Genomic DNA, 14,105 nt, shown 5'->3' with positions numbered 1-14,105 from the left:
ATTTAGTCCATGGGGAACCATGGTCCCAAGATTGTAAAACCAGCTGCATTCCTGTCTTAGCAGTATCCTGTGTCTTTCTCCACCTCTTTTAGGAGGAGGCACATGATCAAAGGGCATAAAACAGAGGGCCTGATTCAGACCCGCTCGCGAGCGCTATGCACTCACAAGTGGGTCGATGGTGGCCCAGTGCGCATGCGCACGATGCAGCTGGCTCCATCGTGTGCATGCATGAGACCCGGATAGCGACGGGCAAGCCATCGCTCCGAGTCTCGCACCAAAGGGGGCGTGCTGTCGATGTTGAGTGACAGCATGCCCCCTTTGGTGGGTGGGCCAGGGGCATGGCTGCCCAGACGGAGGCGTTCCCATGGGAACACCTACCATCTGAGGCCGGCCACACTGACATCACAAGTAATGTCAGTGGGAGCGCTTTTGGCTCTGTTTGAGCTTGGGCTTCCGGCAACGAGACCCTACCACAAGGGTCTCGTCGCAAGCCCGACCATAATCAAGGCCACTCACTATAGCTGTGGGTGGTCACCCACAGCTATGTGAGCGGCCACGAGGCCATTCTGCAAAACCAGAGGGCAGGCCCTGATTCCAAGCGAGTGCTCTGTCAGAGAGTCCGGCTCTGAATCAGGCCCAGAAGTCCTTGATTGTATGACCACTTAAGACAAAGTGTCTATCCACTGGAGGTGTGTTGCTTTCCAGCTGTGTGTAAGCTTTCTTAATCAAAGACCTATACATAGAGATATGTTCCTTCAGCATACGGATCATCTTGCCAACATATAGTTTGTTGCATGGGCAAATTATGATGTAAGTCACAAAATTAATGTCAAAACACATCCTGTGTTGAAGGCTAAACTCCAATCCACTGTTTGGATGTGTAAAAGTACTAACCGTCCTCATGTATTTGCAGTTTATGCATCCTGTGATTCTGAATTCTCCCCATTGCCGACTGAGCCAACTGACTCTATTTGAAGATAGAGAGCCAATATCAGCAGTGGATATTCTTTCTTTGAGATTTCCATTAATTATTTTGATACACATATCTAGATAGTCAATTGTATCCACACTGTATTTATATATAAATCTAATGGACCCTGGAAATTGGTTGAGACTCTCCACGAACGCCTTAAGAGCCGTCTCTCCTCCAGTCCAAATAATAAACAAATCATCAATAAACCTAACATAAAAAGAAATATATGATGAAAAATTTCTGTTTTGCATAATGTGTCTTTTCTCAAAAATATATATATATAAAAATTTGCATAAGATGGGGCCATATTATACCCCATCGCAGTTCCTTTGAGTTGTACAAAAAAAGCATTATTGAAAAGAAAATAATTTTTATGTAAAATAATTTCCATCAAAAGCAAAACAAACTCTATTGGAGGACCTACATAATGCAGACTGGAGGAGAGAATCTCTCTCATGGCATTCAAGCCGTCTTCATGTGCGATGTTCATATATAGACTTGTGACATCAAGCATCACCAAGATGCAATTAGTGGGTGGTTGGCCAAAAATATCAAGTTTATTCAAAAAATCAGTGGCATGCTTTAGAAAAAAAGGAGTGTTTTGCACAACTGATTGTAAAAAGTAGTCCACGTATTGTGATAAACTTTGGCATAAGGACCCTCTGGAGCTGATAATAGGTCTACCTGGGGGTCGAGTCAGTGACTTGTGCACTTTCGGTAATATATAGAAGAGGGGTATATGTGGAAAATCTTGGGTCAGGAAGCGAACAGTGTGTTCGTCTATCCAACATTATTGAAACCAAGGGATATAAGAGCATCAATCTCCACCTTAAATCTGTCAGTAGAGTCAAATTTCAATTGTTTATAACAGCTATGATCAGTTAATTGACCCATGGCTTCGCTCACATAGTCATCGTAGTTCAACACGACCACACCACCACCCTTATCTGCGGGTCGGATGACTATGTGTGCGTTGTCACGCAATTCCTTGATCGCTAGATCCTCTTTTATGGAGAGATTAGGTAAAAAAATCTTAGCCCTACGAACGGAATAGAGCGTGTCCTCCCTGACCAATCTCATAAAGGTCTCAATGGAGGCATTATTTGAGGGCGGATCAATAGTACTAGCCACTCTAAAGGGACTGGTCTGGTCAGACACACTCTCTCTCTTAGCCAAAAAATCATTTACCCTGAGGGATCTTTGAAAATTACAGAGTTCTTTCTCATAGTCAAAAACATGCTGTTTGAAGGTTTTTACAAATGATAACCCTTTAGACAAAATAGATAGTTCATCGGGTGTAAGTATGTGTTATTTCCTCAGATTTCTGGGACCCCTGCCCCCTCTTTTTGTGCTGCTGCCCCCCTCTCCTGAAACATCTCTTCCTAATGGGCCGCCCTTTATCTTGCTCTGTGTTGGATCTCGCTCTCCTAAAAAAGATCCTTTATTCTGGGTGGAACTGTCAGAGTCACTATGTGATGTGTGCGACTCAACATCTGTGAAGTGCATCTCCGCTCTCCTATGTGGCCCAGGTCCAGTGCGCCAAGGACGTCTGTTGCCTAGTTTAAGCAACCACGGATAAACCTTAATTTCTTTGTAATCATCATGCACTTTACTGTTTTTAGCCTTTTTAAAAGAGAGCAATTCTGTTTTGAAATTACTGATAGTGTTATCAAGTTTGGCCAACCATTCACCACTGGCATCCGCTCTTAAAACATCTATGCCCATTGTTTCACATTCTGTTATCTCTTTTTTAACATTTTCAATATCTGCATTAACTTGCTGTACTACTAGAACCATTAATGCTAGGCTGCATTGATTTAAAAAAGCTTACACACAGCTGGAAAGTAACACGCCTCCAGTGGCTAGACAATTTGTCTTAAGTGGTCATGCAATCAAGGACTTCTGTTTTATGCCATTTGATCATGTGCCTCCTCCTTAAAGAGGTGGAGATAGACACAGGATGCTTCTAAAACAGGAATGCAGCTGGATTTACAAGCTTGGGACCATGGTTCCCCATGGACTAATCGAGAAATTCTCTTTTTCTGCTTTTTTAGGTTAAAATTTGTATGGTTTGTTAACTGTTTAATTACACATCAATAACCAATTGGTTGTACTCTCCACACTCCCAACTTATGGCGTTCTTTGACCCATTGCTATTATTCTTATACTAATCATACTTCATCTGCACTTTCTTTTAGTTCAAATCACTGATATTTGCTACTACTTCGGGATGATTATTATATTATGTTTATAAGCGTTCTTTGTTTTTTGCTATAAAACATTTTGCATGTTTTTGTATGTGTTGTTTAAGTATTGTGGGGATTTGCCCTGTGTCTGCACAGTGAGGCCATGTCAGTGGCCGGTTACATGGTCGTGGTGTCTTGTTGCTAGCCGTTTCCATGGTTACCTCTGCCGCGTCATCAGTGGGCACGATGTTGGTGACGCTGGTGCGGCTGACCAGGACGTGCATGCACATGTGGGACCCTGCTTGTACATGTTGGCACCGTTTGTTGCAATGCACAGGTGAGTTGTATTGTCACCTATGTTTGTAGGTATTTATTACTGTCTTGGATGGTTAGTTATTAGTCCCTTGGTGAAGCTAGACGAAACGTCCGTCGGGGCAGGTCCGGGTTCAGAGCATGACTCCCCGGTTGTTCTTCAAGTGCATCTGAACTGCTAAGTACAACCTGTTTACTATTGCTTCCAGCCGTTTTTTGTACCTCTCTGTAACTACACATGATTACTTGTTATGATGGCTAATTAAATGCTTTAACATTTACGGCATGCTGGTCCTGGCTCCTTTTCACCAGCAATTGGGGCCGTTTGCTACAATGAACTTTTCTGACCCTGCACATGTTGTTTTTAAGTGAGCTGTGTGTGCTCCATTCTCTTTGCTAATATTATTCAAATTGTTTTTTGTATCCGGATTGCACCAGAACAAAGAAATCTTTTTACTATTCTTTGGATATACTCTTGATACCATTGGATATTGTTCTTTACGATTGACATTATTGACACCCATATGAGTGAGATTGCTCACACTGTATAATCATTTTTGACTTGGATCTAGGATCTGCAGACTTTACTGGCACCAAGAGAATATTAGATAAGGATGTGTCTAAAATGTTATTTACTAACACATCACAATTGGCCTTTGATGTTGATACACCTACAGAGATTTATGATGACCTCATGAAAATACACAAAAGGGCTGTTGAATTAGAACTACATGGCATGACACTGTCACAATATCACAAAAAAGGGTTAATCCCTAGGGGTTTCAGAATTCATAACCAACCAACATTGGGCAGAAGTAATAAAGAATTCTGCCACCAATGGTGTATGATATTAAATCAATGCAGCCTAGACTTAATGGTTCTAGTAGTACAGCAAGTTAATTCAGATATTGAAAATTTTAAAAAAGAGATTACAGAATGTGAAACAGTGGGCATAGATGTTTTAAGAGCGGATGCCAGTAATGAATGGTTGGCCAAACTTAATAACACTATCAGTAATTCCAAAACAGAATTGCTCTATTTTAGAAAGGCTAAATACAGGAAAGTTTGTGATGATTACAAAGAAATGAAGGTTTATCCGTGGTTGCTTAATCAAGGCAACAGACATCCTTGGCGCACTGGGCCTGGGTCACATAGGAGAGCGGAGATGCACTTTACAAATATTGAGTCGCACACATCACATAGTGACTCTGACAGTTCCACCCAGAATAAAGGATCTTTTTTAGGAGAGCGAGATCCAACACAGAGCAAGATAAAGGGTGGCCCATTAGGAAGAGATGTTTCAGGAGAGGGAGGCAGTAGCACAAAAAGAGGGGGAATGGGTCCCAGAAATCCGAGGAAATAACAGCTTGTTACCTTTCCCAACACATACTTACTCCCAATGAACTATCTGTTTTGTCTAAAGGGTTATCGTTTGTAAAAAGCTTCAAACAGCTTGTTCTTGACTATGAGAAAGAACTCTATAATTTTCACAGATCCCTCAGGTTAAAAGATTTTTTGGCTAAGAGAGAGAGTGTGTCTGACCAGACCAGTCCCTTTAGAGTGGCTAGTACTAATGATCCGCCCTCAAATAATGGCTCCATTGAGACCTTTATGAGAATGGTCAGGGAGGACATGCTCTCTTTCATTCGTAGGCCTAAGATTTTTCGACCTAATCTCTCCATAAAAGAGGATCTGGCGATCAAGGAATTGCGTGACAACGCACACATAGTCATCCGACCCGCAGATAAGGGTGGTGGTGTGGTCGTGTTGAACTATGATGACTATGTGAGCGAAGCCATGGGTCAATTAACTGATCATAGCTGTTATAAACAATTGAAATTTGACTCTACTGACAGATTTAAGGTGGAGATTGATGCTATTATATCCCATGGTTTCAATAATGGCTGGATAGACGAACACTCTGTTCGCTTCCTGACCCAAGATTTTCCACATATACCCCTCTTCTATATATTACCGAAAGTGCACAAGTCACTGACTCGACCACCAGGCAGACCTATTATCAGCTCCAGAGGGTCCTTATGCCAAAGTTTGTCACAATACGTGGACTACTTTTTACAATCAGTTGTGCAAAACACTCCTTCTTTTTTTCTAAAGCATGCCACTGATATTTTGAATAAACTTGATATTTTTGGCCAATCACCCACTAATTGCATCTTGGTGACGCTTGATGTCACAAGTTTCTATACGAACATTGCACATTAAGATGGCTTGAATGCCACAAGAGAGATTCTCTCCTTCAGTCCACATTATGTAGGTCCTCCAATAGAGTTTGTTTTGCTTTTGATGGAAATTATTTTACATAAAAATTATTTTATTTTCAATAATGCTTTTTTTCTACAACTCAAAGGAACTGCTGTCCTGTGCTGCTGGGACGGAGCTGCCAGGAGCACCGGGTCTTTGTTGCAGCTGCAGTAGTGCGAGCCAATGAGAAGCTGCCACTTGGCAGCTTCTCATTGGCTGGCGGTCGCGAGCCCTGTGATTGGCTGGCGGCTGCAAGCACAGTGATTGGCTGGCGGCCGCAAGCCCTGCAATTGGCTGGCGGCCACAAGCCCTGTAATTGGCTGGCAGCCAGAATGCGCTGCTTACAATGCAGCCGGGACCAGGTGACTGCTTTGTCCTGGCTACATGCCAGCTGCTGATCGAGATGTGTCCCCTGCGGGACACATCGCTGCACATTGCCGCCGCTGCTCCAGCGCTGGGATGCCATACTGCATCCCAGCGCTGGTGCATTCTCTTCTGCGGCTAAAATGAAGTGGGGCCGGGAAGTGGCGGTATGTCATACCGCCGTATACCGCCCCACTTCAACCACTGGTTGTAACAGTTGTTCTCGAAAAAATGACAATGCTCGAGCTTTTGCCTTAATCAACATCTCTTTCTTATAACCTTGTTTTAGAAATTTAGCAGACATTTCATAAATTTTTTCCAAAGCCATATCTACGTCACTACAGATACGTCGAGCACGTAAAAACTGGGAATAGCCTAACCCATATTTTGAAGCTCTTGGATGGAAATTATTTGCATGCAGAGTCATATTCCCATCTGTTGCCTTGCTGAATAGTGATGTCATTAATTAAGTACGACTTTTAAGTATCTCAACATCCAAGAATGTCACCCTCATTTCATCAATGGAATGCGTAAATTTGATAGGATTATCAGAATTATTTTGTGTATCCATATTAATTCTATAAATAATTCTTAGATCCTGACCATATGATGAAAATATCATCTATTTACCAAGCGTAAAATTTAATACAACTCGATACCCTAGATGAAAAATATATATTACGTTCAGCTTTGAACATATACGCATTGGCGTACGATGGGGCCACATTAGACCCCTGTTATCTTGGGTGGAATGAGGGGTATAAATAACAAAATATATTTTTTTAGCAATTGCATATTTCAGTTTAGGGATATTTTATTGCCACCTCTGGATATCAGATGGATTCTGAAAAGGTTTCTGTTAGTTTAATTGGTTTTAGCATACATAAATGTCTCTGTTATGCTAATTCATTTTGCTATTTCCCTAAACACTATACTTCTGTGATGACTGATTTTACAAAACAATTAGTTAACTTTAAACAATGGCCTCTAGAAGCAACCTCTACATCCTTAAACATGCTTTTTTTTCTTGTCCTCTATAGAGGCACTGTCTGGATCTTTCATGTCCATTCTTCTTAGAGGTGTCTGTTTCTTCAACTGCTGCATGAGATATACACTAAAGTGTCAAATGTCATGAAATAGGTGCCTACTATTGTGTTTGAGCCCTCTAGCCTGGCGAAGTGCAGCATCTCGACGTGGCATTTATTCCACATAAGGACAGGAGACTTCTGGAGAGATGTCGACCCATGTTATCTGCATAGCTTCCTGTAACTCCCTGATATTTGTAGATGCAGGATCTTGGGTGTGAAAGGGACTCTCCACCACGTCTCATAAATGCTTGCTTTGATTCATGTTGGGCATTCGTGGTGGCCACACCATTCGTCAGAACTCTCCAGAATATTCTTCAAACCAATTGTGGACAACTTGGGAACAATGACACAATGAATCAACCTGCTGGAATATTCCATCATTGTGTTGGTTCATGAAATCCATGAAGGGCTGATGAAGCAATGGAACATATCAGTTACTAGTCAAAGACGTAGTCAGGTGGACCAGCGGACCCAACCCATGCCACGTGAACACACCCCACACCATTATGGAACCACCACCAGCCTACGCAGTGATTGTAGACAACTGGGGTTCATGGCCTCATGGGGTCTACCCACCACTGAACCCTAACATCAGCCCGATACAACTGAAATCATGACTTATTGGACTATGCCACATGTTGCCAGTCCTCCAGGGTCCAATTAGCAATGACACAAGCCCAAGTGAGGTGCTGTGTCCAGTGTCATAGTGTTAACAAGGGCATTCTGGTGGGTCTTCTGCTCCATATCTCATGGAAGCTAAAAAATGCTGCACTGACCTGCTGGATATGCATCTGGTACCCCCTGCATTGAATGTGTGAAGTGATTCTAGCAAGTATCGCTTGTCTGTTACCACGTACAATACTGGCCAGATGCCGCTGATCACAATCATTAGGCAGCTGTTGGCCACTGCGCTGGCCACGATGGATGGTAATGTCTTTCATGAGGTATTACCAGTACACGCGTGACACCATCGTCTTCCCTAGCAGGTGTTCAAAATGACTAACGATATATCAGATTACAATTTATGCAAGTCTGGGCATTTCCAAGATGTCACAATATGGTGGCACCACCTACTATTACTGTTACATACTGCTATCCCATGACTTTTGGCACTTCAATGTATTATCTGAGCACAACAAAGTTGGAAACATGTGACAAAATATATAGAAAGAGGAGAGAGCGCTGAAAACAGCAAAATTAAATATGTATTTATTAGCAACTTAATATCTTCTAAAATATATTCTTTCAATGAACATATACCAAATGCCGGCCAGCAATATTTATAATCCAATGATTAATCATTAATCTCAATCAGATTGTATATACCACATATAATTGACTTAATGTATATATAAAACTCTAAAAAAAAATGTCAACATAATTAAAACACCGTATTAGATCTAAAAAACATTCACTTAATCAAACAACTCCTCTTTTAAATCAATGGCAATTATTTCACATAGACATTGATGCCTATTTAAGGTTTACCATAAATTGATACATATAACAAGTAGGCAAATAGATTCTACCTAGTATTCAGTTGTGAAGATACTTTTGTAGCAATTAATATTTTTTGTACTCGGATACAAATTGATACACAGTGTTTAGCTTCTGTTGTTTAACCTGATATAGAGGTTTCAAGCAGCACACTCGTTCTCCATGTGAGTTTGTTCAACTGCTGCACCTGTGTGACAACTTTAAACGTGAATGAGATATCCAATTATTTATAGCAGCTTGTTGATTCTTTTAGCAATACAGTTCTCATTTTTGCTTATAAAAGGGTAATATGCATATAGAAAAAACAATTGACAGTCTCTTAGTTTTTATATATAAAGCAGCTATTTAGTTGTATATTTGCCAAAAATTTCATTTTTAATGTTTGTGAAATATGCAGTTTTGGCTAATATCCATCATGGCCATGTGGTAATAAAAGTGAACGCCTGCCATTTGTGGGCGGCCCCACTGACATCACAAGTGATGTCTGTGGGAGAGTTTCCGGCTCTATTAGAGACCCTACCACAAGGGTCTCATCGCAAGTCCGATGGCTGTGGGTGATCACCCACAGCTATGCGAGCGGCCAAGAGGCCACACAAAAAAAAAAATGCCCAGATTCAGAGCGAGCGCTCTTTCAGAGCGTCCGGCTCTGAATCAGGGCCTGAGTTTTTAAAACCAAGGTTAGTAGTTCCACTTCCAATACCATGTATTAACTCTTTTCTAGCAAATATTGTATTTGTTTTCCCTGTCTTGCAGCTTAAGCCGGACATACAGTATGCAATTATCTGGCCGATCCACGGATCAGGGCAACAACTGCATAATGGGTCTGATTCAGAGATGGATGGAATATGGAATAGCAAAAAAAATATGGTAGTTGCTCAAATCAGCTTAATTGCGTAACACAGGTGCTTGTAAAGGGCGGGGTTTACACTGAACACAGAAAAAGAGATTTGCCCCCCCAGCACACTGCAGCAAAAACAATACTTAAGTCCTACATGATAAAAGACATTCAGAGGTATTAGTTACATACATTTGCAAATATATGAATAAGCGCAAGGCCAATCATCAAGGCTCCTCTATACTGGCGTCCCTAACATTAAGGGGTTCACTTCCGAGAAGCAAGGCACCCCAAAAAAATTCCAGCCAAGGGCCATCCCCAGGGCATCACACGAAAAAGCAGAAAAGGTGATAGTGAAGTGTAAAGAAAAGATGTGTAAGGATAAATCAATAAGTGTTAATGAAATGAGAAAGAATTAAAATGACATAAATAATATACAAACAAATAGAGAAGTGATAAAAGTATTCTATGTGAATTAAGTGGTGATGCCATGAGAAAGGTCCAGTCAGAACCCCCCCGGGGGCCCCACTCCCAAACGCTCAGCCCAAAATAATTATTGCTGCATAATGGTAGCACCCACACTGGGTCATATAATTACAATTGGTGTACTACATGATAACAGTACATATATAAGCTGAGAGCTAACTTACCTTGGAGGTACCCCAAAAACCCTCCACATGGCACTATAAGGATCAGCACATCCTCCTAATGCTGACTCCCTTCATGCCTCTCCAAACTGCAAAAAAATATGGTAGTTGCTCAAATCAGTTTAATTGCATAACACAGGTGCTTGTAAAGGGCGGGGTTTACACTGAACACAGAAAAAAGAGATTTGCCCCCCAGCACACTGCAGCAAAAACAATAATTAAATCCAACATGATAATAGAGATTCAGAGGTATTAGTTACATACATTTGCAAATATATGAATAAGCGCCAGGCCAATCATCAAGGCTCCTCTATACTGGCATCCCTAACATTAAGGGGTTCACGTCCAAGAACGATAGACTTTTTTTTTTAAGTCCTGTATGTGTTTTCTGTGTGTGTTGTAATTGTTTTTTTTTAGTGTTTTATATTTTTTTGTGTTTATTTCTATTAAAGTCCAGTCAAGTTTGGCAAAAAACATCATAATCATATATGGCTCAATTGGATGACACTTCTGTCAGTATATCTTGCCTGTCAAAATTAATTAAATTACCTGCTGTTTCAGCAATCATGCCCATCTGAGCCTAGTCAAGTGTTTGGGTTGGTTTGCTGTTGGTTATAAGTCAGTTTTAAAAACCACATCTTGATAAATCAGGGGTTTCTATTCTATTCTTTCTTTCGCATATAACATTGCTGGTGCATCAAGATTCTATTCTATTCTAAAGTGAAGTGTGGTTCTATTATGTTTTCGTGGCGCTTTTGGCCTTTGTAAATAGTCAGGTTGCAAAACCAATGAAAAACCAAACCCACTGGTTCATAAACTAAGCATCAGCAGTCTTTATTCAGGTTAAGCCAGCAGATTAGAGTTTTACATATCCAAATCTAGCTCAGATCTGAAAATACAGTAAGGAAAAATGTTTCAGGATATTTGGTTGTCCTGCTGAAGCCTCTGTGTATAACAATAAATCAGTAGCACAGCTACGAGAGCCAGGACCGATGAGACTCCTGGATGCTGTGGGTGACATGCATACAGGAGGGGACACGGCTATCCCATCTCATCTCATTGATCTCTGGAATGTATATGTTGCAAAATGGTGACTCAAGCTCTGAGGGGTATGACTACAATGGGATGCAGTCAATATCCCAACCGTGGGGATTCCAGCACTCAGAATGCTGGCGCCGAAATCCTGACCCCCAGAATTCCAAAGGTTAGTAGCGGGTTGGGGGGAGGGTTAGGGGTAGGGTTAGGAGTTACAGTTAGGCACTAGGGGGAGGGTTATGGTTAGGCACTAAGGGGGAAGGGTTAGGTTTAGGGTGCGGGTAGGAGGAGGTTAGGTTTAGGCACTGGGGGAGGTTAGGTTCAGGCACTGGCGAGGGAGGGTTTGGGTAGGGAAAGGGGGGGTGGGTTAGAGTACTGACCCACAAGTGTCGGTATTATAACCCTGTTGGGATTACGGCGTCATTCCGACCACCGGGATCCCAAGCTCCAACATCCCGTACCCATCCTAACCACAACATAGTGGGTGTATGACCGTCGCTTAGCAAGGTATGGCCACAGCATGGTGAGGGCATGGCTATGCCTCCCTACAATACCAAGCCCCTACAGAGATGCAGATCTTGGTCATCGCTACCCGCCCTTCCCTCTCAGCGCCCCTGACAGCAGCCAGAAGTCCATGGACATATCACATGGTAAAAAATCAGTGAGCAGCAAGTACAGGGTCCTTCAGAAAAAGATGCAGAGGTCCACGTGCTGCATCAAGCCCAGAATTGCAAATCTGGATGTTAGTATGTGTTTCATTTCTATGTCTATATTATAATAATAATAATAATAATAATTACCAGGCGTTTTATAGCCAATTTGTTTGCATGACTTGACATGCCCTGTTACTGTGCATAAGGCTGGTAAAAATTGATCTATGGTGTTATACAGTCATGGAGATTTCACGTGTGCTTCACTATATTAGAGTTCATTAAATAATGAAAATACATGTAAGTATATCATCATGGTGATGTAATTTGATTTGAAATGTCTCTGAGTATATATTGCTAATTATTCTGATATTTGTAAAGATGGGTGAAGTTATATGATTTGAAATACCTGTGCTTATGTGTATAGGATATTTCTGATAAGGAAAAGACTATACATAGACAATAATACTGTTAGAATTGTTCATATTGTGTGACACTTAACTGGGTTAAGCAAAGGTTTACCAGAGTGACCATGTTAGCACAAACAGGAACTAATTGAAATAAGGAAAAATTATATATATACTGTAAATATTTGTGAATTGCTAAAGCATGTAAATTATATAAATACTATTTAGGAACAAAAAAAACACATACGTTTTATTTTGTTTTCTAATATTTTGCTCTAATTTGCATTCTTTTGGTAAAATTCAAAATGAAAAATAAACAAATACAAGAACCATAGTGATATATAAAAAGATATGCTATATGATCAGCGCAACACTCCAATGCAGCACTCAACCTTCAAAAAGAAACACCAATTTCACAGTTTATATATATACAATGAGAGGGTCAAAAATGTGTGCTTAGGAGTTGTTCCTCATAGGTACTCTTCAAACAAGATCATCGTTTTCTCACGATGTTATCCACAAATTCGTGTATATGGAATGAAATAAACAATGAATCCAAATCAATGGGGATCACAGTTAATTTTTCAGTATAGAAATAGTCTCTTTATAATCACCAATGGATCCATCAGAAGGTGATTGAAGGGAAATGACAGCACCCTTATATGTGTGGTATAAAAAGGCAGATATAAGTCTGCTTACTTGTATGCTTACATCAGTAACACTAAGTGGAAGCATATAAAGGTATCTTTGTCCTCCCTGTAGATTCCTCCTTCAGATGTTATCAAATCTTTCCATTTAATCACACAGAATGAAACCCGGGTGTTCAGCATGGGGTGGGTGGCAGAAATATGTATGGCCTGGATATGTCGCCCCAGTCACTCTATCAACGCATTTCGGTGCTACGCTGGCGCCTTTTTCAAGATAAGTGACTATATTAACAGTCCGGTCCTCGCGTGTCTGATTATAAAGAGACTATTTCTATCATAGAGATCTCTGGCCTCATTTTTCATTCTATACCGAAAAATTAACTGTGATCCCCACTGATTTGGATTCATTGTTTATTTAATTCCATATACACAAATTTGTGGATAACATTGTGAGAAAACGACGATCTTGTTAGAAGAGTACCTATGAGGAACAACTCAAAAGCACAAATTTTTGACCCTCTCATTGTATAAATACAAGAACCAGCCAAAACCAAAACATAATGAAGATTTTTCTAATCAAAACAAAAAACAAAAGAATGGGGCTAATTACTATTCTTTCATATATAGTAACTTATTTCATTTACTTAAACAGTTACATGACTTCCACCATTCAGACTCATTTAAACAGTGTTATAACATTGGCAAGAGATAAAATGAGCTTGGGTTGAGAAACTTTTAGTGTATTACTATGAACTAGAAATGTTTTTGCTCAGTACCAAACTTCCCAATTTTTGCATTAGAAATCAGGATGAATTAGGACCATCTCTCAATCCACTTATGCTACCTATCTGGAAGACCTTTTATCCACTCGAATTCCTAACTATTTCTGGAAATTTAAGATTGCTGCTGATTATGGAGTTAGAAGTTTGTACTTGTACTGTATGCCTATTTACATATCATAAGGGTCTTGCTATATTTTGTAGTGAAGAATTAAGTTTAAAAGTGGTCTGGAGTTGGTATTAAACGGGATAGGTATGGGATGCCGGTGCTCGGGATCCTGGTGGTCAGAATCCCAATGCCGGCATCCCCACACTTGTTGGTCAGTATTCTAACCCTCCCTCTCTCCCTTCCCTAACCCTTCATCACCAGTGCCTGACCCTAACCTCCCCCCCAGTGACTAAACCTAACCTCGCCCTCCCCGCA

General features: G+C 40.8%; 1 protein-coding gene across 1 annotated transcript in view; it reads left to right on the top strand.

Moving 5' to 3' along the window:
- The window catches only part of SLC6A11 (solute carrier family 6 member 11), a 293,906-nt gene that overhangs the window by 22,688 nt on the left and 257,113 nt on the right, over nucleotides 1-14,105 (top strand). The window lies entirely within an intron of this gene.

The sequence above is a fragment of the Taudactylus pleione genome, unplaced genomic scaffold (genome assembly GCF_031769625.1).
Source record: "Taudactylus pleione unplaced genomic scaffold, aTauple2 ptg000128l, whole genome shotgun sequence".
In the NCBI taxonomy this organism is placed as follows: Eukaryota; Metazoa; Chordata; class Amphibia; order Anura; family Myobatrachidae; genus Taudactylus; species Taudactylus pleione.
This window is presented reverse-complemented; position numbering and strand designations above follow the sequence as displayed.